Genomic DNA, 26,243 nt, shown 5'->3' with positions numbered 1-26,243 from the left:
TCAGGTGTTCGTTTTATTCTCCCTCGAGCCAGTTGCCCCATTCCGGCCCCGACACACAGTCCTTTAAGGTCAATGGGAATCTTTCCATGCTCTTTGGATCTGGCTCTTTGGGCCAGATCTCACAGCATGAAATCCCGGCCCCACTGAAGTCAATGGCAAAACTTCCATGATACCCTTACAGCTTGAGCAGAGTCTGAAAAACAAACCACCCCTGTTTGTACAGTTTTCGCTGTGTGTTTTTTGAAAGTGGAAATCTTACTCGACAGCAAATCCTGGCGTGATTATCAGGTCGGAGATATGAAATCACACATCTCTGACAAGAAACCCCCTTATAAAAGTTGCTGGTCTATCACATCTGTGAAGTTCTTTAGTGAGGCTTCTCATCCAATTTTAATGGGAGCAGAGATAGTGACTTGAATTGCCATAAGCAGGCCTGGAGAGTTAACAACTGAAATTGGTGCAAAAAATAAAGCTTTGTTTTTGTGAGCCTAACACTACCCAATGAGTCAGAAAGAGTAACATGGTGGGTGAGGTAATCTCTTTTATTGGACGAACTTCTGTTGGAGAAAGAAACAGAAGGTGGCCCAATCAAAGATATTACCTCACCCACCTTGTCGTTCTCATATCCTGGGACCAACACAGCTACAACACTGCTATCAGCAAGAGTAAAACAATCCTACCTGCACTGCCTCTAGGGTTGCCAATCCTCCCGGACTGGCCGGGAGTCTCCCGGAATCGGCCTCAATCTCCCGGCGACTATTAAAGTCAATCCCGGAGATTTTAATAGGCCAGCGTCCGGTTGGCAGTGCAGTGGGGCTAAGGCAGGCTCCCTTCCTGCCCTGGCTCCACGCAGCTCCGGAAGCGGCCTACCATGTCCAGCTCCGAGTTACAGGGATGGCCGTGGGGTCTCCGCACGCTGCTCCTGCCCTGAGGACTGACACTGCAGCTCCCATTGACCGGGAACCTTGGCCAATGGAAGCTGCAGGGCAGTGCCTGCAGGCAGGAGCAGCGCTCAGAGCCTCCTGACCACCTCTGAGCCGGACACGCCGTTCGCTTCTGGGAGCCACCACCAGAGGTAAGCGCTGCCCGGCTGGAGCCTGCACCCCTCCTCCCCTCCTGCACCTCAACTCCTTGCCCCAGCCCTAAGACCCCTCCTACACCCAAACTCCCTCCCAGAGCCTGCACCCCAAACCCCTCCTGCACCCCAACCCACTGCCCCAGCCTGGAGCCCCCTCCTGCACCCCAAACCCCTTGTCCCCGGCCCCACCCCAGCGCCAGCACCCGCAGCCAGAGCCCTCACCCCCTCCCACACTCCAACCCCCTGCCCCAGCCCTGAGACCCCTCCTACACCCAAACTCCCTCCCAGAGCCTGCACCCCAACCCCCTGCCCCAGCCCTAAGCCCCCTCACGCACTTCAAACCCCTTGGTTCCAGCCCAGAGCCCCCTCCTGCACCCCAAACCCCTCATCCCCAGCCCAACCCCAGAGCCTGCACCCCCTCCCACACCCCTCACCCCCTCCCACACCCCTGCCCCAGCACGGTGAAAGTGAGTGAGGGTGGGGAACAGTGAGCAACGGAGGGAGGAGGGATGAAATGAGTGGGGGTGGGACCTTGGAGAAGGAGCGGGGCAGAGGCGTGGCCTACGGAAGGGGTGGGGCAAGGGTGTTCGGGTTTGTGCGATTAGAAAGTTGGCAGCCCTAGTTGCATCCACGTTAGAAAACAGCAACTAGAATGCACCTCAGTAGACTTGTAAGAGAAAAGTGCTAAACAGCTCCGGAAAGTAAAATGCATTTTGCTAAGCCACAGGGCAAGTGCAGTAGGAAGTTTTCCGCTCCTCATCAATAGAGCCCTGCCTGGATACAAAATGTGTATCCGCGTCTGATCTGCCATCCACAAACATAATACAAAGTGGGTATCCACAGATTTGCAGGGCTTTAGATATAACATTTGGATCTGCACCCATCCGTGATCAGCAAACATGGTCCGTGGACAGCCGTGTCCACAGATATAAAGCAGATTTGCAGAGCTCTACTCATCAGCACTGATTTAAGTAATTTCCTTTTCTGATGTGCGTCTCTTCTAAGTCATCAAATGAAGCCGTGAATCATACCTTCCCCTTTCCTGCTTCAAACTGCATCATTAAAGTATGATTTCAGCTTATTGTGAAATTATTACCAGACCTAAGCATTACTGCTGGCATCTAATAAATCATACATACAACCAATAGAGAAAACACACACACCACTAGTGTTACAGGGCTATGTCCTAACAGAGCCCTACTGCAAGCCTGCGATTTAAACTTCTTCTCATTACAACTCGTACTGCCAAAGGGCCAGATCCTCAGCGGATGTCAACCAACTCAGCTTCTCTGAAGTCAACAGAACGATGCTAATTTGCACCAGCTGAGGCCCTGTTGGTTTGGGCTCCAACAATGGTGTCACAGAGAGTCGGGTGTTAGGAGCTATGGCTTTATAAGCTCCGTATGCAACTGGCAAGCTTCAGAGAACCAGCAGAGGCAGAAGTTTATTATTACTGATGATAATTAAGGGGATAAAATATTTATTAACGGCATATATCGGACCTGATTCTGATCTCGCTTATTCTGGCATAAACGCAGAATAATTTATTTGAAATCAGAGGAGCTACAGCCAGGTAAAACACATGTGAGATCAGAATCAGGCCCGGAATCAGATAATTATTCAACACCGTCTCCCAAACATTCCATTTATTACAGGCGGGTGTCCCCCATTATTAAAGTTGCCCAACATTTTCCATTACAAGACCCTGGTTTTGGTGACTTTGCCTCACTATAACTGCAAAGGCTGAAATTTTCCATGCGGTGTGTCTGCCACAAGCGAACTACTGCCTTTTTTTTTTTTTTTTTTTTAATTTTAGCCAAAACAGTTCATCTATTTCCAAGAATGAGGCAAGAAAAAAAAATACATTGTTTTGCATATGTTAAAAAACTCTGGAGACCTTTTCTTTGAGCGGCTCTATTCTTTGGAGTCTTGAAATTTAGCAGGAGGGCCCCTGTGTTAGGGATCAGAGTAGCAGCCGTGTTAGTCTGTAGTCGCAAAAAGAAAAGGAGGACTTGTGGCACCTTAGAGACTAACCAATTTATTTGAGCATAAGCTTTCGTGAGCTACAGCTCACTTAATCGGATGCATAAAGTGGAAAATACAGTGAGGAGATTTATATTTAGGGATGTGCCTTTTGCCGTCCCTGTGAAAATCCAACCAAATGTGGCCAAGTTATAAGAGGACACTGAAAAAATCAAAATCTGCACATGTTCAATAGAGACTTTTTTAATTTTAGCAGCTAAAATCCCTGAAAATTCCACCTTCACTGAGCGTGCTCCAGGCATCCCTAATGCTGACATTTTCCTTTTGAGTGGTTGACTTTGCAACCTCAATAATGGTCTTGTAACATGAGGGAGGGTTGTGTGTAATTTTCAAAGGAGCTCAATTCACATTTACGCACCAAAAGAAGAGGTGAGAATTTTCTTTTGGAAGTCAGGTCATAAAAGTCAACATAATGGGAGCTGCTGGGTGCCAATCTCTTTTGAAAATCTGTGGGTGCTGAGCACCTAAAAATCTGGCTGGTAGGGAAATGACTTACCACCAATTTACTCCAGTTGGTAACTTGCTACACTGGAATACAACAAGAGAAAGGAAGTGGGGAATCAGGCCCCTAGACTTACGCCTACCCACATAGTACATATACATATATATGAAATGACAAGTGAACTAATGAGGGTCCCAACTTGAACATACTCATTTCACTCATGACACAAACAAATGCCCTGAAATCCCTTGTGCCAAATAAACGTTCTGTATCTTTGCTTTCACGATAGCCCACTTCTAAAAAAAGTCATCTGCAAATTGTAATTTTTTTCCCACCTTTCATAAATATCAGCAAAAGCACAGCTCTCTCCCTCTCTCTTTTTCTTATTCAGGATATCAGGCAGATAGGAGTTATCAGTAAAGGTCATCCTCAATTTCTGTACAGAAATGATCTGTCTCTGGTATGTAATAAACATTTATCCATGCCTTTATTAGCTATATTGGATCTGACAGTTCTGTTAAACCATTTTCTTTCATTTTGCTAGGTCATGACGGTTAATGCTGCTAAAAAATCTCATCACTGCTTTTGATCACTGTATTGTCTTCCCTGTATTATCAGGATTTTGTAAAGGTAAGCACTGGCTGGAATGACCTATTAAAGTTACAGCCCGCTGAGTTCCTGGTTTTTTCCTCACCACAGTAAAAAAGAGAAGGAGTGCAAAGCATAAATTCTACTTTTGGGGTTATATTTAGTTGGGCCGTTGACATTTAGTAGAGCAGTCACTTTAAGCCCACACTTTGCATTGGTTTCACTCCATCTTTTTTTCACATCCGTGAGCTCAAGCCACAGAAAATGAGCCCAATTAATAGGACCAGGCACCCAGTAGTGACGTATCATTTAACCCTTTCCATGCTGGCAGCAGTGTATATATCCACTCAGAAGTTTTAAACTACTTGCTGGCATTTACACAGCTCTTTCCATCCAATGGTTGACAGGTATTTTACACACATTAATTCTCACAACACTCCTGTGGGACAGTTGAGAATTATTATTTCCATAATACAGATGAAGAAACTGAGGCACTGATTCAGGAACCTATCCCTATTCAGCAAAGCACTTAAGCAAGCACTTAACTTCAAGCACATACTTAAGTTTTATTGACCCCCCACTTCTGTGCTGTAAGCACTAGACCAGACTTCCTCTCAGCTTAAAATTGTAATATGCTCCCAACATATTTGCATAGTGCTCTTTCCTGAGTCTTTGCCTGATCAGGTGCTTATATATCATGCTAATCACCCTGGTATCAGAGTGCAGGAAACATTTTAATACTTGCTATTTCTATTGCTATTTCAGAATATCAAATGGAAAATGCAACCACTGGGCCAACAGTTTCTATTGCTTTCTGTGAGTCAGATCCAGTTCCCACTGAAACCATTAACTTCAATGGTGCAGGATCAAGCCCTTAGTGCTCTGACTCCACAGGCCAAATCCTGCCCTGATTTACACCTTGTGCAATGCCACTGCAGCCAATGCGATTGCAGTGGGTGGAAGTCAGGGTAGGACCTCGTGTCCTGGTGGTACTTATCCACATTCCAGTTTGAACAGCTCCAAGTTGGTGTTTGTGTTATGCCAACATTCCCAAGGGCCTTTGCTGCTTAGTTAAAGTCAATATGTAGCATGTTTTGTTGCGGAGTAACCAGGAATTGTCAGGGGCTGGCGCACGGATAAGTAGCTTGAAGGGCTAGAAAGTGGACATCTGTGTGGACAACATACAGATGATGGCAGTAAATACTCCACGTATTTGGGTTTCTTATTCAGTTACACGCTTTCAACGGGAAGCAGGAGTGTGAAAGAAAAGTTACCCTTTCCTTTCTGTTAATATCAATAGTGGGACCGAGAGCCCACAACTGAGATTGGAGACCCATTGTGCTAGGCACTATACAGACACAAAGTGAGAGACAGTCCCTGACCCAAATAGCTCACAGTCTGAACTGACAGGACGGACAAACTTGTGGGGGGAAACAGTTGGGAAGTGACTTGCACTAGATCGCACAGCTGGCTACCGACAGACTGAGGTCTCATGGCTCCCATGTTGATGCCCTGTCCACAAGATCACACTGCCTCTGCCCTCAGAGGGACTATGCCCTGTGGATGGACTGTTTCCCAAACGCCTTTCACTGGCTGCCCATACTCCATGAGTTCCTGCAGAGCCCCCAAATGTTTCTCTCATGTGCAGGGGCTGCCATCATTTCACGGGCAAGGCGGCGCTTCCACACCGTTTCTACTCTCCTCAGAATGGTTCTCCCCATCTCACTTCCAATTGGCTCCCCTTTGCACCACACGGTGCAGGAAAGCACTTGGGTTCGAGACAACCCATCTCGTAGATCCATGGGTCTCAAACCACACACTGTCATGCATATCATGAAAGCGATCTTCAAATCAATCCAAAACGTGACAGGGAGCCAGCGTAAGGCTCTTGAGAGCGGAGTGAAATATGTACGATGTCAGCTGGCAGCAGCGAACTGGCAGAAGTTGGAGACCTAGAGTTTTCTCAGGAAAGCCATATAGGTATTGCAGAAGCCTACCCTTGAGATTAGAAAACTACGGGCATTAGGGTGACAGTGAAGGCAATCCAGGTCCCACTAGTTTAACATGAGGTCTGGTACTGCACAAAGGAAATAGGGTTGCCAGATGTCCAGTTTTTGACCGGAAAGTCTGGTTGAAAGGGGACCTGTGCAGTGTCTGGTCAGTACTGCTGAGTGGACACCAAAAGTCCGGTTACTGCCGTAACCACAATCAGCCTCCACTTTCAGGAGGGCAGAAAGAGCAGCTGCTGCTGGAGGAAGAGGGATCTTGACAGCACATGGCATTTGAGGAGTGGGGCCACCGCCCGGGCTTGCCACCTGTGACAGCCTGTCCCGCCTTCTCAGCCTCCCAGGGCCCCAGCACACTCTGGCCCCTCACTCCAGGCAGGCAGGCTCCGCGTGAGCTTCTCCCGGCCCAGCTCTGCAGGCAGTATGAGAGTCCTGGGGGAGGAGGGAACAGCGAATGACTTTGGGGGGATTGAGCAACAGGGGTGGGAGGAAGTGAGTGACGGGCAGGGGGGCATGTAGTGTTCGGTTTTGAAAAACTGGAATGTTGGCAACCTTGAAAGGGAAGTCAGATTAAATGACAGAGCCATGATTGAGTGCCACCCATGTCACACAGGTTATAAAAGGCAGTCCTCAAGACTGACATGATGTTAAAGAACAGGAATCCAAGGCATGTGCAGAGAATGCCACATAAGCAGAGGCAAACATCAAATTATCCAGCAAACTTCATTCCCGATGAAACTCCTCTGGTTTCAGTGAGACAACACCAAGATTAAATTTTGCCCATTGTGTACTGTACAGGAACAGAGGAATTGCCGTACTAGATCAGAACAGTGATCCGTCTAGTCTAGCATCCCATCACCAACATCGGCGAGAATGAACTGCTTGAAAAGGCACAATTAACCCCATAACGGCTGCTCACAGGGGAATCTTTTTCCTGACCCCAAGCAGATAGTAGTCAGCTTATGCCCAGATGCATGAAAGTTTATATTCCTGTAAGGCTGCTAGCCTGTTCCCCAACCCACTTGCCACCTCCAAGTCTCTTTCACCGCACAGTTTTACTCTTCAACATAAAGCTCAGGCAAAACATCAAAACCAAAAGCATTTCTGCCCACCCTGGGCTAGGGTTCCCAAAGGCTTTTCTGAAAGTTGAAAGGACGACACAGCCTATCCTCAAATCTCCCTGCTTCAGGGCCTACTGCAGGAGCCAGCTTCCACCTGCAGCGTCTCTCAGCTGAGCTCTGCCCGCCCTTATGGGGATCACCTGACCCCTTCTCAGCTGAGTCTGATAAGGGCCAGCCCTCCCTGTTCAGTTTAAGAGGAACAAGCCACCCTGTTAAAATCCCTTATCACATAAATAATTTATAAAGGATGAATACACAGTGTGGTATATTGACTTCACTGGAGTTACGCCAATGTACAGCAGTTAAGGATCTGTTGCCAAGGCCTAATCATTTTATAAATCCTGTTAAGTGCTTGATCTCACTAATATAACGTGGCAATGAGTTCCTCAGGTTAATTTTGCATTGGAGAACAGGCTTGGAGAACAGCGGCAGAAGAATCATAGAATATCAGGGTTGGAAGGGACCTCAGGAGATCATCTAGTCCAACCCCCTGCTCAAAGCAGGACCAATCCCCAATTTTTGCCCCAGATCCCTAAATGGCCCCCTCAAGGATTGAACTCACAACCCTGGGTTTAGCAGGCCAATGCTCAAACCACTGAGCTATCCCTGTATAAAAAACATTTGCTTTTTTCGCTCATAAATGTGCCACCTTTTCATTTCAACGTGTGTCTTCTTGTTCTAGTATTATAGGCCAGGCTCTCTTCAAATTTACCTCAGCTTTGACCTGGTATTTCACCACCGAGTTCAGAAGAAATAATCCTAATTTACACTGGTATGTATGAGGGGAGAATCCAGTCCAAGGTTTCTCTCTCTCTCTCTCTCTCTCTCTTTCATAGAGTCAGCAGAAGCCCACAGCAAAAATTAACCATCTCCCCAATGACATATAGGTCAAATAAGTTAATCTTTGTGTGTGCATCTCCAAGTGCTGTGTTTGTTCTTGTTTACAGTAATCCGTATACATGCACACAGAACTAGTAGAGGCCCTCTTTTCTGTATAAAAGGAATAATATCCTTAAACTGAACTGAGAGTGCCCCCCCCCCCACACACACACACACACACACTTGTGCCTCCACTTTAGTAAGCCCCAGTGAAATGCAGATGCTCCTATGCTGGTTTCGGATGAGGTCTGCTTTGTGAATGCTGAAAATCCCACAACTTTCAACAAAGGAAGATCAAGGGTGTTAACCTTGATGCCCCAGCTAACTTAACCCACACATCGCCCCATGTACCCACATTTGGAGAAAGGGGCCTCTTCCCTGGCTCCAAATGGCCACCCAGCATAAATATCTAGCCATAATAATTCATGATCAGGCTTCAAATGGTTCAGCCTGGAGGTGGAGATTGGCTCAGATACGATTATCCCTTTCCCCAGACTAAGTTACGAACACAGACAATAGATGCACAGACCAATAGATGCACTCTGACCTTGATGGTTCAGACCACCAGGCTGTTGAACAAGAGTCAGGACCCCTGTGGTCATGGGAATCTCCGGCTTGTACTCGACGCTCTAAGATACTCTTTATTAGCGAACGTCACCTCAACAATCTTAAAATCTTCTCAGGTGCGTGGTATGTACATAAGTGACAGCGAAGATATTTCTTAATCATAGCCACTAATGTCCAGTCATTCAAAGAGCTCCCGTCTGCTGCTTTTCCTACCCCAGGGTTCAGCTGATAAAGATCTGCTGACTGATACTTCTAATAATATAAATAGCTAAACCCTATTTCCATTGAAGCCTACAGTGTTTTTCTATTGATTTCAATGGGATCTGGATTTGGCACAAGATCTCTGGTTCACCACAATTGGTTTATTCTTATTCAATCTAGAAGTTTCCAGGATGTGGGAGGGGGAAGCATGGGATTTGAATAAACTGCCCCATCCTAAACCAAAACTCATCGGGTAGCCAATTTAACTCAATTTATCATCGTCTCCTCTCTGTGCATAGTTTTCCATTTACAAATCAAAACTGGGTTAAAAAAAGAATACAATCTAAACGAATTCTGAAGGATAACCCCTCCAGGAAGGCATGGGGTTCCCGCTGCACTATGCATGCTAGCCTATTTTGCCAAAAAGATAAGACTAGCCATTAAAATCCAATAAATGACTGACTTGCCGAGTTTGTTTGTTGTGCCTTTAAAAATGATATATTCTAACACTATCTGACATATACGAGACTATTTTAGATGTGGGAGTAAATAGGGGAGGGGGGGAATCCAGATCACGTAACGAGTAGTTAATGGTTACTATATAAAGAACAACTTAAATATTATCTACTCTGTATTATTTTGAGGCTTTGCAGAGGAAGAAAAACTATTGATCTACTAGCAAGTTTACAGCAACCTTGAAATAAAATTCTATTCAAAAGCTAGAGGCCTAGCTCAGTTTAACAGTTAAATCGTGTACTCCCAGGCAAAACAAAAAATCTTGCCCTGAAGCCATTATCAGCATGATCCTCTGTTTGAAGTCTTGCAGAACATTCAAGGAACAGCCCTTGTGGTTTGGCCAAAGGGAAACAATGCACTCAGTGGCTTTATACAGACCAAGGAAAGTGGAGACTCCTAGTATGAGAATATTAAATTATAGCTTTTTGCAACAGGGGGCACAATTGTTAGTGGGCCCCCTCCCATTTATGGCCAAGCTCTGCTCTTCCCTGCAGTGAGCGTTCATTGTCATCCCTAATATTTGCATGCTTTGATAAATAATATGATTGTCAAGATAATAGCAGGGAAGTTTCAGTAGAAACTCAATTTTCAAAAGCCAGCTGTGCACAGCCCTGATCGCTCTTCCTAAGAAGGTGCCCTCAAAAAGCAAAATTAAACACTGCTCATAAGAAAAAAGTCATTACACCAATAAAAAGGGGGTCGGGGGTTGAAAACAATTTCCCAGAGAAATTATTTTCATGTAAGTTTAAAACTTTTCTCCCTTTTTTTTTTTTTTTTTTTTTTTGCCTCAAGCATTTTAGTCAGTGCAAGCAAACAAAACACACACACACACACAGGTCTTAAATCAGAGAATAATTACCTTTGTGATGTTTATTGATTGCATTGATCTAGTGGAGACAGTTTGGGTGCCTCCCTGCCCCCCCTTCCCCTCCACTCTCTCTCTTTGCATGACACAACCATTCAATAGCTCAAATGAGGTGGGATATAATGTGATTTTTGGAAAGAATAGAAGTATTGTTGAAGTCTTCGAAATCCGTATTTCTTAGGGTTTGGGGAAACTCTCTCTTTTGTCACATAAAATAACAGTGCTTTTAAAAAAAAATCCCATTCTGTCACACACACTCACCCACTATTGCTCTGCCTCCCTTCCCCCCCCCCACTTGTGCTTTCTTGAGCTAGCAACACTAAAGAGTCTGCAGGGCCAGACATATCAGGCTAGATCCTCAGCTGGTGTAAAGCAGCATATCTCCACCGAAGTCAGGGGAGCTACAGCAATTCACAGCAGCTGAGGATCTGACCTGTTTTCGCTGCATGGGTGTATACTACCTCCTGTTCCATGCGTGACCAGGAGTGTAGTCTTTCTCTGTTTAAATAACGAGATGAAATATATCCTCAGTCCAGTACCGTGCAGTTCACTTTCCATCACTTGAGACAGGGGAGTAATTAGAAATTTGTTCTTGTAATCAATAAATAACTTTCCACTTATGGATTCTATTGACAAAGGTCAGTCAACTATCCTTGCCCTGAAGATGTTTTTCTCTTACCCTTCCCTAAAAGAAAGGGAGGATGGATTCTAACATTTAGCGTAACCCAAATCTAGAACAGATTCCTAGAGCCTGATATCACTTACCCCAGTTTTAGACTAGTGTATGCCATTGACATCAATGATGATTTCCAGCTGGGTAAGATCAGAATCTAGACTCTTGGACTTACTTTATGAGCTTGAGTGATCAAAAATGCCATAGATAAAGCAAAGCAACCACAAACTGACCACACGTGGAACATAAAGAAATAATTGCCCTTCGTTATAGCGACCTGCAGGAGAACAAAGGGAAAGTGGCATGACCAACTTTTATTTTCCTTTCCGTGTTAGATGGAATCCTGTGGGAGAGAGTGAACAGGTTGTAAAAGGAGGTGAACTGTGAGGTTGGCAGAGTAAAACTGTGGTGTGTTAATGTGGCATACTGGAGCATTGCTGAAAGAGGATAGTTAAGGTTGCATGGGCAGCCTTAACTCTGCATTTGCTGGTTTTCAGAAGTTTGAGCTTTGCTCAGCTCAACATTCTGCTTAGGGAGTGACATACAATCAAGCAATATTAACTCTGCATTAACATAGGGGCTTTTTTTGGGGGGAGGGGCATTGACTTAGTTTCATACAGGGCAGTATACAGACCACAATGAGCTCACAGAATTCTGCTAATATGGTTCTAGGTCACTGTCATTCAAATCAAGATATAAGATTGCATTCTGGGATCTGTAGTCTCCACAAGCTGAACCTTTGTATTAAGGACAAAGAAGCCAGATGTTACTCTCAATTACAGGGTATATATCCACCCCTGCAGTTTCTCTGGATTTTCAGCAACACAACAGAGGACAGAATTTGCCCCAAGGCTGTTTGTAATATGCTCCATTTTATGCAAATTAGTGCAGCCCTCAAGCTACTGATAGGATCACATTGGCAACCTTCGAACTCACCTGGGTAAATATGTCACTGTTTCTAGTTGACTGTTTTGTTGTTTCATTGCTTTGTTTGTTTTTAAATACGCTGCAGTGAAGTTTATCATGTCTGGGACTGTGACACAACTGTTTCCATGTTCAAAGCAGAGACTATTCCAGGTGACAAGCTGCCTTATTTCATAAATTATCTACATTTCATTTCCATTTCCCTCCCCCTCTAGTTTTAGGATTGCTGCTTCACTTTGTTCAAAATTAAACTCAGTCAATCACAGAAGTAAATCCAAGCACCAATAAAAACAAACAAACCCACACAACCTGTTGCTTGTGTTCCAGGCATTGCACAAAACCTAACCACCCACCACATAACTGCTGGCAGAGACAGGCCTGATGCTCAGCTGCTGGAAATCAGCAGAGTGCCACTGAAGTCCATTTACAGCACCTGAAGCTCTGGCCCACAGGTTTCAGCAGCATAGTTCCTGACACTAATTTTCTTATATTTTCATGCTCTCGCTGTCCTTTTAACTTTGGTTGCTAATTTTTCTCTTAGACTTTGATCCCTTCCAGCCCGTAACCCATTCATCACCACCCATACAATTTATTTTTATATTGAGTCCAGCGAAGGGCAACAAAAATGATTAGGGGTCTGGAACACATGACTTATGAGGAGAGGCTGAGGGAACTGGGATTGTTTAGTCTGCAGAAGAGAAGAATGAGGGGGGATTTGATAGCTGCTTTCAACTACCTGAGAGGTGGTTCCAGAGAGGATGGTTCTAGACTATTCTCAGTGGTAGAAGAGGACAGGACAAGGAGTAATGGTCTCAAGTTGCAGTGGGGGAGGTTTAGGTTGGATATTAGGAAAAACTTTTTCACTAGGAGGGTGGTGAAACACTGGAATGTTGCCTAGGGAGATGGTGGAATCTCCTTCCTTAGAAGTTTTTAAGGTCAGGCTTGACAAAGCCCCGGCTGGGATGATTTAATTGGGGATTGGTCCTGCTTTTGAGCAGGGGGTTGGACTAGATGACCTCCTGAGGTCCCTTCCAACCCTGATATTCTATGATTCTATGAATCCCTCCCACTGATGTGGCTTTCCAAAGCAGTATGGAGGACATAACACATCTCCCTCTCTGTTGTTCTGACTCATTTTTGAGAAGCTCATTGATAGATCTTTGGTAGTCACAGAATGATTAGGTGACCCGTGACTTCTTTTATCTGAGCCAGTCCACAAAATGCAGCTAATTCTGGTGTGGCAGGAAGCAGCCAGCCAATACATCTAAGCTAACGACTGTGGAGCAAACACTCTTCTCCATGAAAAGCACCACAGAGCCTGATGCTTCACTCAGGTTTAAGGCGTCCTCTAAGAGGCCCCCAGAGAGGACATTTCAGGGTTTTGTAAAGGGAAACAGGCTCTACTCACAGTGCTGCAGGCTGGGAACGTGCTGCTTTATTTTCCTACATAGCAAACAGATGGTGGAAAACACCCACCAACTCAAGAGGAAGTAGGGGTGGGGGATCATAGCATCAACCCATAATACTTTGAGTAACAGAGTTAACCCTTTGATGACCACTTTATTACACTCTAGGGTTCGTTGAGTCTCTTTCCACTTTCACACTGGTGACCAGAGTCACATCTCTTACAAGAATGGAGCGACGCTGGTGTGACATGGGGATCGGGCCCACTGGTTCTACCTTGGAAAGATAAAAGGCTCAGGGAGCCCAGGCAGGATCTGGACCTGCTGTTCCAGGGAGTCCAGAAATCAAAGTCTGTTACAGCTCTAAGCAGGAGAATTGCATTGACTGGGACATCAACCACACTGGAATTTTCCAAGAGCTTCCCATGCCCCTTGCTGTTAATTATGCCTTAAAGTAGCAATAACACTGAAAACAGCTGAATCAGCCAGGGCCAGGTTTTCAAAGCACAGGGCCAGCAATGGAGCTCCATTGAAGCTCATTGACCTACACTAACTGAGGACCTGTCCTATGGCTTCTTGATTGCTCATGAACAGCTTTGCATTTCCAAATGCAATTGTTACATTCTCACTTACACGCTCCCATCACATTTTTTGTCTCCAAACTGAGTGCAAAGCAGGAGCAGCCAGAATTTAGATAGGCAAAACCTACCTTGCGTACACCTAGATTGTGATGGACAAAAATGGTCTACATCAGCTTGTGCAGTCTTGTCTTCTGTGTAGTTATTTAAAAAGCAAAAGACAAAGTGACCATAAAGCATCACCATTTCGGTTATACTGGCAGTAGCATTTTGCACTCACTTTGCATAGCTGCAAATACCTACACAAGGTGCAAGAAAGCAAAAGATCAAAGCTGGCATGGACCAAGTTGCAAGGCACAGCTGGAGCATGATTTGTGGCCTTTGGAAAAATGTTTCCCTTAAGGTTTAGATTCTCCACGGTATCCGGACAGCTCTTGAATGGGCTGATGACTGTAACGGCAGTCGAGGACAAGTAGCAGAGAAATCGGCTAATTGAATAAACATCGAATAAAGAAATATCAAAACAAAAATCAGAGGAGAAAACAATGTGTCAGGTGAGTCATTTTTCCATCAAAACATTTTTCTGCAAAACCGCAGCTTCAGCATCACCAAACCGTTTTGCAAATTCACGTCGATTTCGTTGACGTGTTTGTTTTGAAAAAAAACCCCAACAGTTCCGAAAAATGAAAACGTTTTGCTTTGCTTTCAGAATGAAATGTTTTGATTTTTTTTTTATTTGCAACGTATGTGGAGATTCCCTTTAATTTTTTTTTAAATGCTCAAAATCGAAACAAAATGGTTTGTTTGACCTGACACAATTGTTTCCCCACCTTTTAATATGCCCCAAAGTTCCAATTTAGAAAAATGTTGGTTGAACCTGAAATGCTTTCCCCACCCCCGATGTTTTGGAATTGCCAGCAACCTGAAAAATCCATTATTTGCCCAACTCTCATACAAAGCTTGCCTAGTATTGTCAGATTTGAAGAGAAGCTTACAGCCCAAATTGCTCATCAGCTCCCCTTGCTGGCTGATCTTCACTGTAGTCACATAGAGTCATATTATTTGTATTGTCACAGCGCCTTTGCACCCCAGGTTTGGAGCAGGACCCCATTGTGCTAGGCACTGTACAAACACAGGACAAACAAAGAGCATACAAAGGAACAGAGAGGTAAAAAAAAGATACTTTTGCATGCTCCTCCAACTATACCCTGAAATACTATAAAGTTTTTTTTAATAGAAATGCTGTTAGTGGAATAAACCCACCAGTGTACAAAAAGACAATTGCAATAGAAAATTAACCCATTGGTGGCACAGACATTAGATAGAGACTCTTGGGGGCTGACTCCTCATGGTGTTACTTCTCCAGTTTTATGCTGGTGTAACTCCATTAATTTTAATGGAATTCCACAGCATAAAAGGCAGTGGAGAATCAAGCCCTTGATATTCACCAGAGTTCAAACCTGGGTCTTAAAACAAGGAATCCATTTAAATTAAAGGATTATGTTAACCAAACAAAGCTTGTGTGTGTGCACACTGATTTCTGTTTAGGTGAAAAAGCATTTGATGTTGGCTCTTGAAAGAGGAGCCTAGAAGTATCTTCAGTCAGCTAAGACCAGCAGCTTTTCATAACAGGTAACCGGGAGAGTCATGTATATTTTAGCACAATTAACACCGAGGGCTAGATTCTCAGATGAACTCCATGGAGGACTGTGCAAGTTTACACTGGATGTTATTCACACACACAGTCTCTTTCTCTCTGTTTCTGGGTCTGTGCTGATTTGAGTTTTGATTCCTTGATGCACCATTCCATTGTTTTTGAGAAGTTGAAAGCTAAGGGCCCTGTACCTTGCAGAAGGAGATAGGAAATCTGTTAATAGAGAATTAAGAGGTGTGTAAAAGAGCATAAGATTGTGCTGGTGTGGCACACAAAAAAAATCGCATATAGCCACAAAAATAGAGTCCCATTATACAGTGTGTAGAAGAGGAGAATTTTACTGGCAATTTTTTCTTAAGCAAACAAGAATGCATGTTGCTGGTTGCAATGCAATCTGAAAGGCCAACATTAGGCCTCTCTCTCACAGACACAAGTTTATCCTGAAGCTAGCAGAGTTGTTTCTCAGAGAGGTGCACTATGGGATGGGGGGGAGAGGGGGGACCCTTTCTTTATACTTGTGCTGCTCTGAATGTGGACCATCTGTGCCCCCAGCTGGAGTGCTGGAGATGGTCTGGCACTTGAACCACACCATATTTACAGATCTAAACACAAATGGCTACTGCCTGATTGTTTCATGATTCATTAGTCAGACAAGCTCTCCTCTCCCGCCAGCACAGCTGTTACAGAGTAAACCTTTGTCACTTAATAGGCCTGATTATTACTTTCCATCAAAGGTATTGATCTGTGTCAGCTCTACTTAAGGGAAAGGGGGAGAAGAAAAAGGGGGGACCACAATGTGTCAGGAAGACCAGAAAAAGCGGGGGAGACAATGACATTTGTTGTGGCTAGCAACACCGATCAAAACTCTGAATCTCTCCTGGATGTACTGAATTCATTTACCAGAGTGACTGTATTACTCATGGAGATGAAATGTCTCACATGATGTGGCATTCCTTGCACCACATCAGACTGCTGCAGTCGCACCATACAGCCATGCACATACCTGGTGAGCAAAATACACCATGTGAATTAACAAATAGTATTTAAAAAAATAGAAATCAATTAATGGACTCAGCCACCAGAAGGTAAAAACAGACTCAGCATTCTCTCTCTCTGAAACCCCTGAATCACTTTGGGCGGGATCCCCAGCTGCTGCAGCTCACCAGAGCTCCATCCGTTGAAATCAACAGTGCTAGGCCAGTCTACACCAGCTGAAGACCTGGCCTTTTTTGTTTAGCAAATGAACTCAGGATACGACACAGTCTGCTACATAATTGTGATGCAGAGTATATTTACTGCAGCTTGCGAGCTCCTAGTTGCTCCAGTAGAAGCCTGACAAACTGCCATGAAAAAGATTGCAGTGTTATTGCAAACTCCCAGGCTCTGTTCACAGAATGCCCAGACTGGTGCTTTCATTGCTTCTCTTCCTGCTTATTTTTTTGCCCCCTCCTCCCCGGTTATACTAACCAGGGCACACCCTGCTGTGGGAAGTAGCTAATTAGATCATTGCAGAAGGGTGACTGGATCCAACGAAGGTATGGGTAGGGAGCTTTCCGAAAAGGCGAGCTTTACCCTTTAGAGTTGCCATTGTTCTTCAGTATAAATCAGACAGCTAACCTGGGTGGGCCAAACTCCACAGTCCTCACTCAGACAAAACCACCATGGAAGTCACCAGCCATTTAGCTTGGGCAAGGAGTATCAAGCAAAGGCTGCAAGGGTTGGCTTTCATTAGTACCACGTAATCACCCTGTGCCTCAGTTCTCCATTCATAAAATGGGGGTGACGATTATTTACCTTCTCCCACCTTTTGTCAATTAGCCATAAAGCTCATCTTGTAAACTCTTCAGGGCAGGGACTAGCTCTCACTGTCTGCTTTTCCAGTGCCTAGTGAAATGAAATCCCAATTTCAACTGGAACCTCTAGACCACTAAGTCTCTGCCTGGCCTTTGCGTCCCCAGACAAGGTAGAAGCCAGGTGTCACGGGGTCACAACCGTCCTGTCCTTTCCTTTTTGCTAAATGGGAGGAGGGTCCTGGCTAGATGGAAAGGGACCCTCATCGTAGAGCCAATATGGAAAAGGGGGTTGTGATAAATAAAATGGGGGATAGATCCCTTTGATAAACACCCAGCCAACCAGTTAGCTGTAAAATCCCTCTTGGTAGCTGTTCTTTACTTGATTTACCTGTAAAGGGTTAAAAAGTCCCCCAGGTAAAGGGGAAACAGTGGGCACCTGATCAAAAGAGCCAATGGGAAGGTAGAACTTTTTAAAATTGGGAAAGAAACTTTTCTTTTGTCTGTTGCTCTCTGGCCTGAAGAGATGGGGCAGCAGGAATGCTGTTTAAAGTTTGAACCAGATATGAAAATCATCAGATCATATCTAGAACTACTTTTAACAACCCAAAAGTGTAAGTAGATCAGAATGTTTAGCTAGATGCGATCAGGTTTATTTCTGTTTATTTTTCAACGCTTGTGGATCTCCTCTGGGCTAACCCCAGATGCTTTTGTTTGCTTGTAACCTTTAAGCTGAACGCCCAAGAAAACTATTTTGGGTGCTTGATTTGGAATTGCTCTCTTAAAACCTAGCAGAAGCCTACGTTCCAGATGTATTTTCTTTCTTTTTGTTTTTAATAAATTTACCTTTTTTAAGAACAGGATTGGATTTTTGGTGTCCTAAGAGGTTTATGCATGTTGTTTGATTAGCTGGTAGCCACAGCTAATTTCCTTTGTTTCCTTTCTCAGCTCTTCCCCTGAGGGGAGGGTGAAAGGGTTTGAGGGTATCCCACAGGGAGGAATTCCCATGTTCCCCCTTCTGGGTTCAAAGGGGGTTTTGTTTCATTTGGGTGGTGGCAGCATTTACCAAACTAAGGTCAGAGAAAACCTATAACCTTGGGAGTTTCAAGCCTGGAGTGGCCAGTATTGATTTTTAAAATCCTTGAGGGCCCCACTTCTGCATGCAGAGTGACAGAGTGGGGATTCAGCCTTGACAGGGGTCCTGCTGTGAAGAAGGCACAGTAGCAAGTAAAGTTATCCCTCAAAGAGGAGATCATGTAGTGATAGCATCCCACCAGGATGGTGGTATACGGTGTCTCTCTCTTCACCGGCACACAATACTCAGGGAGTCATTGCCCGCTTCTGACAGACCAATGACACATTGCTAAGGATATCACGGGGACCTTTTTACAGAACTGCAGCCCTCTCTTTCCCCACTGAATGGGCACCACCCCTACAGTAATACTGCATGCTTCCCCGCACCACCCCAGCAGCATTCACCACTGCCAGCTGGGAGGGTATTTCACTCTTCATGCCCATGCCGTCCTCTGCCAGCTCTGATGGTGATTTTTATGAGGGGGAGGCTCACTTATCTAAGTGAGTTAGGCACCTAACTCCCATTGATTTCAATGGCAGGTAATAGCCTAACCTACTTAAGTACTTTGGAAAATCCTACTAGTGGAGATGCCACCCTTGCTCCAAGATTTTTAGGCAAATTTATGAAAAAAATTAGGAATTGGGGAGTTTGGACCTCCTTCTCCCCCCTTCCCATCTGGCGAGGGACAAGGGGGGGCTGGGTCCCTGATCCCCATTTGTTGTGCCCGTGGATCCCCACCCCGAGAAAAGGGGAGGATCAGCACTAGGAAAGCTGCCCTCCTATGCAGTTTAGGGCCTCAATTACCTTGGCCAGGACCAGGTCTGGATACCCTTCCTGGATGATCTTCCTCCTGTTCTCTCTCCTCCGTCACATTCCCTCTCTCCTCCTCCACCACCTCCTCCCCAGCACACTGCGCAGCAAGGCAAGCCACAACGATTGTCAGCGGTGTGGGGGCACTAGATTCACCTCCCAAGCCACTGGCCACATGTTCCACTCCAGCTGCCCCGGGTGGATCCTCCTGGAGCACGTTGACATAGTCCAGGAGGGTCCACATGAGGCAGCTGGAACACAACACTCAGCCTGTGGCTTGTGTGGTGAACCCAGCAGTGCCCCCGACGCATTCAAAATTGCCCCGGCTTGCCTCCTATGAGATCTCACTGCACAATCTGCGTTCATGCCACGGGGGAGCGGAGAAGAACGCCTCCTGTGTCCGCAGCGGCGTTTGCTGGGTCCAAGTCACGCACACGCTATTTATTACATCAAATTTTGCAAGCACACATGCATATCTATATTATGTGTGTGGATGTTTGCTTGCAAACTGTGTAGATTTAAATTAGTAATTTTGTAATCTAATGTAAAAATCAGGAGGATTAGGGATAATTAAGGAGGGTTGGCATCTTCTCAATAGGCATCGATCTGCCTCTTTAGCACCTAAATACCTTTGTAAATCTGGCCCATTATGTGTGAGACTGAGAATACCAACACATTTCACATACAACAGCCATCCGATTTAAATGACACACTATCACTACCAAACTGGCCCCATTTCAACCAGTATGCTAACAACGAAGGGCACTGTATCCCATTTCCAGGCCTCTGAGGCATCCCAACCCACAGCATCACTAATCTTGCCTCTGGATTCAACTGGTAATAAAGCTCTAAGTATGTGCTTAAAAGTCAATCGAGAAGAGCAAAACGTGTGAATTTTGCTCTTGCAGGGTTCAGCTCTTAGTGATACTTTGGAAATAACTCCAGGGGCAAGTAAACTGATTATTCTGGAGAATGTTCTTTCTGGGTGAAATCCACTCCTCCTGCTCACAGTTTGAATCTCCTATGGTCATTGCAGAAAAGCAGCCTTTTAGACTTTCCTGCAATTGAAGGGCCTACAGACAAGACTGTTTAAAGAATGGTTCTCCTACACTAAACCATGCCATAGTTTACACCAGTGCAAATCAGTACCCAACAGATCTAGAGTACATGCTGTGTTACACCTGGAATCCAAGTCAACACATGGACAGAAAGGCTTAGAAATCTATGAGCCAATGGTAAATATTTAACAAGGGAAACTCCCCTTCCTTTCTGCTCTCCTCACACATACAGCACATTAGGCCGATTGCCCTATTTTAAAGCAAAAAAATGTATGCCCATAGGACTCCCTTCCTCCTCCTACAGGATCCGCCTCCTCCCACCCCTCCCCACAGAACTCAAGATTAGTCTGTAAATGCAAGCAGCTATTCTTCAAACCATATCAGATATTGCAATTGAGGGAGCTGCTTAGACGCAGCATCGAAAGCCAGTGTTCGTTAAAGGCAAAGCAATGTTGGAAGGAGGATGGATAAAGAAGCACCTTAATTTTAACCCAAATCAGAAACATTTCTATAAACATATGAAAGAGAAAAGGGGAGAGAGATTCAAGGGGCCAGATCCTCGGCTGGTATAAATCAACCTATGGAGTTCTGCCAATTTACACCAGCGGAGGATCTGGCGAATGCGTCAAGGGATATATGTCAAGGAATTACAGTTGTTAAAGGACAGAGACTTGTTGACAGATATGGCATAAGATTTTCTATAACAACCCAACTCCTGCCCAGAGCCCTTGGGAAAACACTATCTATCTGTGTGTGTTGGCTAATCAGATTGGGTCCATGCCTGTTTTAAGACATGTCCCATCCATCTACCCTGCTATCTGAAACATGCCAAGCAATGCCCCACACAGTTTACTATGAAGGAGAACACTGCAGCACGAAACACCAAACAAAAGTTGTGGCATGCAGGATCTATTGGGAAGTGTCGCTTGGTAATACTTCATGTGCCCAGCCTCCCGCTGAGGGACGGGAATTGTATCCAGGCCAGGAAATTAGGCATTCAGCAAGGAGGCAAAGCAGCAGAAGCAGCAGCCACAGGAGCAGAAGGGATCCGTCAAACCCAAGAAACGCGCTTGCTCTCTTCCCCCCGTGCACCAAGACAAATGGTATGAGGGGAAGAAATATAGACGCTGAGGAATAGCCCAAGCGAGCACGGCACAGAGGATGTTCGGGACCAGCAGGAAATGGCCTGGATGGGTGGAGTAAGTTTTAGTTGAATTAATTAATCTTTGTTGCATTGACTCCAATAGGGGATCAAGAATAGAGGAGAATTGTTTAGAGTGGCACAAGAGGTGATTTTTTTTTTTATAAAGGGAGGAGGTACATTTCTGCTGAATACTCGGGGAACTCTGCTCTCTAGGGAGAACCAATAGCCTCACAAGGGAAGAGGGGTCACTTAAAAGTGGACTGGAGAAAACATCAGCGTATATAATGCTAGGAACAAGCCTACCATGGCAGGGAGACTAGCTTCATGACCTGCTGGTCTTTGCCATTTCTGATTCCTGTGATCCTATTCTATGGTTCCATGTTTGATTTTGCTACTTGGTGGAAGGAATTTAGCAGAATCAAGCAAACAGAGGGCAAAGAGAGTTGCCTTGATACAGAGCCTTCCTTCTATTTATCGCTTTATCTGAAAACTCCAGTTGACCCTTTTATTATGGTTTGGTGTTTCATGCTTTATATATATCTATATGTATCCCCATACTTAAAAATAAAACCGTAGCCTTCCAAAATGTCCTTTCCAGGACTTGCTGACAGGATGATTTTACTAATGATCCATGGGAACAAGTTACCCTTTGAGCTATTACAACTGCTGCTAATCGGCTTCTTTATGTCCTTTAAAGAAGGTGCTGTTGAAACACCAGATCTGAGTCTTCTTCCCATTTAGCCTGGCATAAATCAGGAGCAATTTCATTTAAGCCAATGCAGTTACACCTGTGTGAGACCTGAATCTGGCCCACAGTGAGGTAAATGTTAGCCCCATGAAGCCCCGGGATGTATTATGCATTATAAGAGAGACCAATTCTCAAGCTTCAAGGCATAAGATGATCACCAGCTAAGATAAGGTAAGAAACTTCTGCTGTGATATTGAATTACATAAGTAGGCAGAGTATGTGGGAATTCCATCTTCGTCTCTGCATTACCTGGTCTTGGTGCTTGCTGGAGACAGGATGCCAGACTGGATGGATTGTGTCTATTCCAGCACGGGAGTTCCTCCATTCTTTTGTTCATGCTTTTAAAATGTACTCCTATGCAGTCTGAAGGTATACAATCTGCCCAGCGCTTCGGTGGTTATAAAGCATGGCCCAGTGTATCCCAAGTTACACAGTGGGCCTGGTTAGTCTCTCACTCACATCACTTTTATACTGGTTTCGGAATGGAGTTGATGTGACTTCTGATTTACGCCAACATGACTGAGACAAGAATCAGGCTTAATGGGCCAGATCCTCAGCTAATATAAATCAGCAAAGCTGCACTGAAGTCAATGTTTACACAAGGGGGGATCTGGCTCGAAGTATTCAACCCCATCTCAACTGTAACTTTTCCTGCTTCACCTGCCACGTCAGAGGCGTGTCTGTAACAGCCCAATGTTTGTCATGACTGCTGGTAAAATACACTGCCTGCAGCCTATGAAACGTTTCTCTAGTGCCTGTCTAAGCTGGCCACCGCTACAGCATTGTGCATGTAAGGAGGAACTAGAAGATGCATGAAGCACTGCAATATTGATTCTGAGCCTTCATTATTAATGAAGGCAAAACATCAAATGAGAAAATGAACATATTTATAGTGACATAACAGGCCTCTCCTGATGTGACCCCACACTGCACAACCTAAGCAGGGCACCGACTAAAAGCGACCATCTCCAGTTTGCAAGCTACTCCTGAAAAGTCCAGGCCGATCCCCTGCAGAGTTCTTCTTATAGCTGGTGTTCTCTTTGCCAGGTTGTGCTAATAAGCCGGGGGGCAGGGCCAGCTCTCTCATACAGGCAGAACAGGCGGTCGCCTGAGGCAGCAAAAACGTTTCATGACTCTTGGCTGCGGGAGTGGCTGCCGCCTGCAAAGGGGGCCAATAGTTCCCAGTTTGCCTAAGGCAGTGAGCACCCTGGGGCCAGCTCTGAAAAGACTCCTCCCGGTGAGCAGTATGAGGGAGAGGGGAAAACAAAGAGCTTTCCTGTCATCTCCCAATCTAAGGCGAGGGAGAGTGATGAGGGAGGTTGTGGCCGTACCCAATGTACTTCCTCAGGACAGTTTTTCCATATATTTTGCGGCAGGTATAAATCACTGTGGTCCTGTGTCAGGTTCCTTCTGTGTGCCTTGTGAAGTACTGCTCTTTGCAAATGAACTGTGTCGTCGGCTAAGACATCTTCCCTGCAAGGGGCGGGGGGGGGGGGGAGGAAAGCTTCAGGTCAAACGATTGATTACGGTTTTGAATTACAGGGGGCTATTGATTTTTCATTAAACACCATGTACTGCGGCAAAGGGGAAAAAGGGTAATTCATTGATCAGAGTTGCGGGCCATGTTCACTTATTGGCTTCCTGCCACATCCCATTATTCCCAGTTCTAAATGTATATTGAAGTCAGTTTATTCTAATCATTGCCTCCTGTCAGCAGAAATGTCTCTCAGTAACTATTAGTTTAATCATCCCTTTCGTACAATGGTAATGAGTGATAATATCCAACATTATGGCAGATTCATGAATATTATTCATTGTATTACAGTGTTGCATTGCACAATGCTATAGTTAAGGGTCTGGCAGCACCTCCATTATAAACCCCTAGACCTAAGGGGGGGTTATAAATCACTTGCAAAAATTGGCTCATGGCAGAAATAAGGCACAGAGGGTATTTCAGTCCAACAGATAATTTTTTTAAACTGCTTTCAAAAAAATCATTTTGGGCCATTATTTCGTTGCAGTCAATGAATGGGGGAGAATGGGGAAAAAAAGATGACTTTTGTCAGTTCAAGCTGCTTTTTCCACTAGATTACAATGCCCTCACTTCAAAACAGTATGAACTTGCAGTTACGCTTCTGGACTTGGATTCAGGAGATCTGAGTTCAGTTATTAGCTCTGGCTTAGACTTCCTGTGTGACCTTGGGCAAATCAGTTAATCGCTCCGTGCCTCAGTTTCCCCATCTGTAAAAAGGAGATTGTGATACTGACCTCTTTTGTAAAGCCCTTTGACATCCCCAGGCAAAACGTAATACACGAGAAGGGTAATAATGATTTATACTGTATTGGGGGGATATACTTTCAAAATACCTGTAGTGACTCAGACGTCCTGATTAAATCCTTTTGAGCAATTGCCAGTAATTGTGGGGCAAAATGGGGATAATAAATAACCTTTCCTTTTCCCCAACTCTCTGTCTTATCTATTTAGATTGCAAGCTTGTCAGGGCTGGGGTACAGTCTCCGTGTGTTTGTACAGTGCCTAACACAAGGGAGCCTCAATCCTGGCTGTGTGCAGGAGTTTGTTCTTAAATCATATAGGGCCACATGATGAGGGCCCTGATTTTTAGTCCACACTTGCTCAGTAAGATTTTAGTAAAAACTCTATACTGGCTCCAGCCCAGAGGTTTAGAAGGAATCAGGTCAAATGCAGCTCTCTCTTACACCAATGCAATCCCATGGACTTTACTGGTTTCAAGTCACAACGCCTTCACTGGGGTTATATTGGGCAAACAGAGCAGAATCTGAACCCTCATTTTCAAAGCTATATTATACCAAGCTGCCGATTAGTTTAGCTGAGTAACCTGTCTCACACTACAATGAAGCCAATGTATGAAACCCAGACAAACAGGATATGTATGATTCAGAGCTGCATACCGGAGATACAAATCAACAAGACCAGGCACTCCTTCCCAATGCCTCGCAGCAGTAGAGATCAGCAGAGGATAACTGTGCTGTACAATATACTTAGGGCATATAAAATACCTGTATTCAAAAAAATCCAATAAATACTTTCTGTTAAAAGTAACATTCCTCTGACAGTGATATGAAAAGAGTCAAAGAAGCTGAGAAAATGAGAGAACTCGTACAAATGAAGAAGATATAGCAAAGTAAAGTTTGCAAATAATCCAAATAGTTTCTAGGTTATTTTCATGATTCACGATGATCAGCAGCTTTGTCGTGATGGTCTGTATGCCCCCCACTAGAAAGTCTCCTTGATAGTTTCTTTGCTGTCCTGAACTATCACCGGCCCCCTTTTTGGTTATCTACATGGTGGCAGCATATGTTTCCCTGATTCATCCATTCCTGTAAATTAACATATTCTGTAGGCAGACCAAAATAGGTACAGTAGAAACATCACACACAGGGCAATAAATATGAGACAGATTTATTTACACCAATATCCGAAAGCATTAAGAACAGAACAGACCCATTACGGAAGAAAACATGGAAACAAAATAGATGAGCACTAAACTCAAAACTGAGCCCTAAAGCTAATTAGACCAAAGTGAGTTAAACCCTCCTCCTGTCACCAGTGCTCACGTACTGCTAGCACCTAAATAACGGAGGATCTGAGCCTTGGATTCCCCCCGCTGTTAGAACTCGAAGGCAGGGGCCTGCTCCTCCTTCCATTCTCGCCAATGGCAAAACTTGCTTTGACCTCATCAGCTGCAGAAACCCTGGGCTTTTCCAGAGTAGAACTCTAGTTCCCCAGTAGAACTCTAGGAGAACTCCGAGAGAACAATCAGCTCCCCGCACAAGAGTCCGCGCTGAGAAGCAGGCAAAACTTCAGCCTACTCTGACTGAAAGCAAATCTTCAATTGCCTGCCTCCACAGCTTTTCCTAATATGGCTGCCCGGGCCCATCCTTCCCTCACAGTTTGGGTATTCCTAACCAAACACATGTATAACATGAAATAAAATACAGAAAAGATGCATACAAACCATTAGGATGAAACACTGCTGCTCATCAGCTCTCTACCATCAACATTGCTCCTAGGGAGCATAGGGGGTCTTGTTTTTTCTG

Source organism: Lepidochelys olivacea (assembly GCF_965140295.1).
Source record: "Lepidochelys olivacea isolate rLepOli2 genome assembly, chromosome: 4".
Taxonomy (NCBI): domain Eukaryota; kingdom Metazoa; phylum Chordata; order Testudines; family Cheloniidae; genus Lepidochelys; species Lepidochelys olivacea.
The sequence above is the reverse complement of the archived record's forward strand: the minus strand, read 5'-3'. Positions refer to the sequence as shown.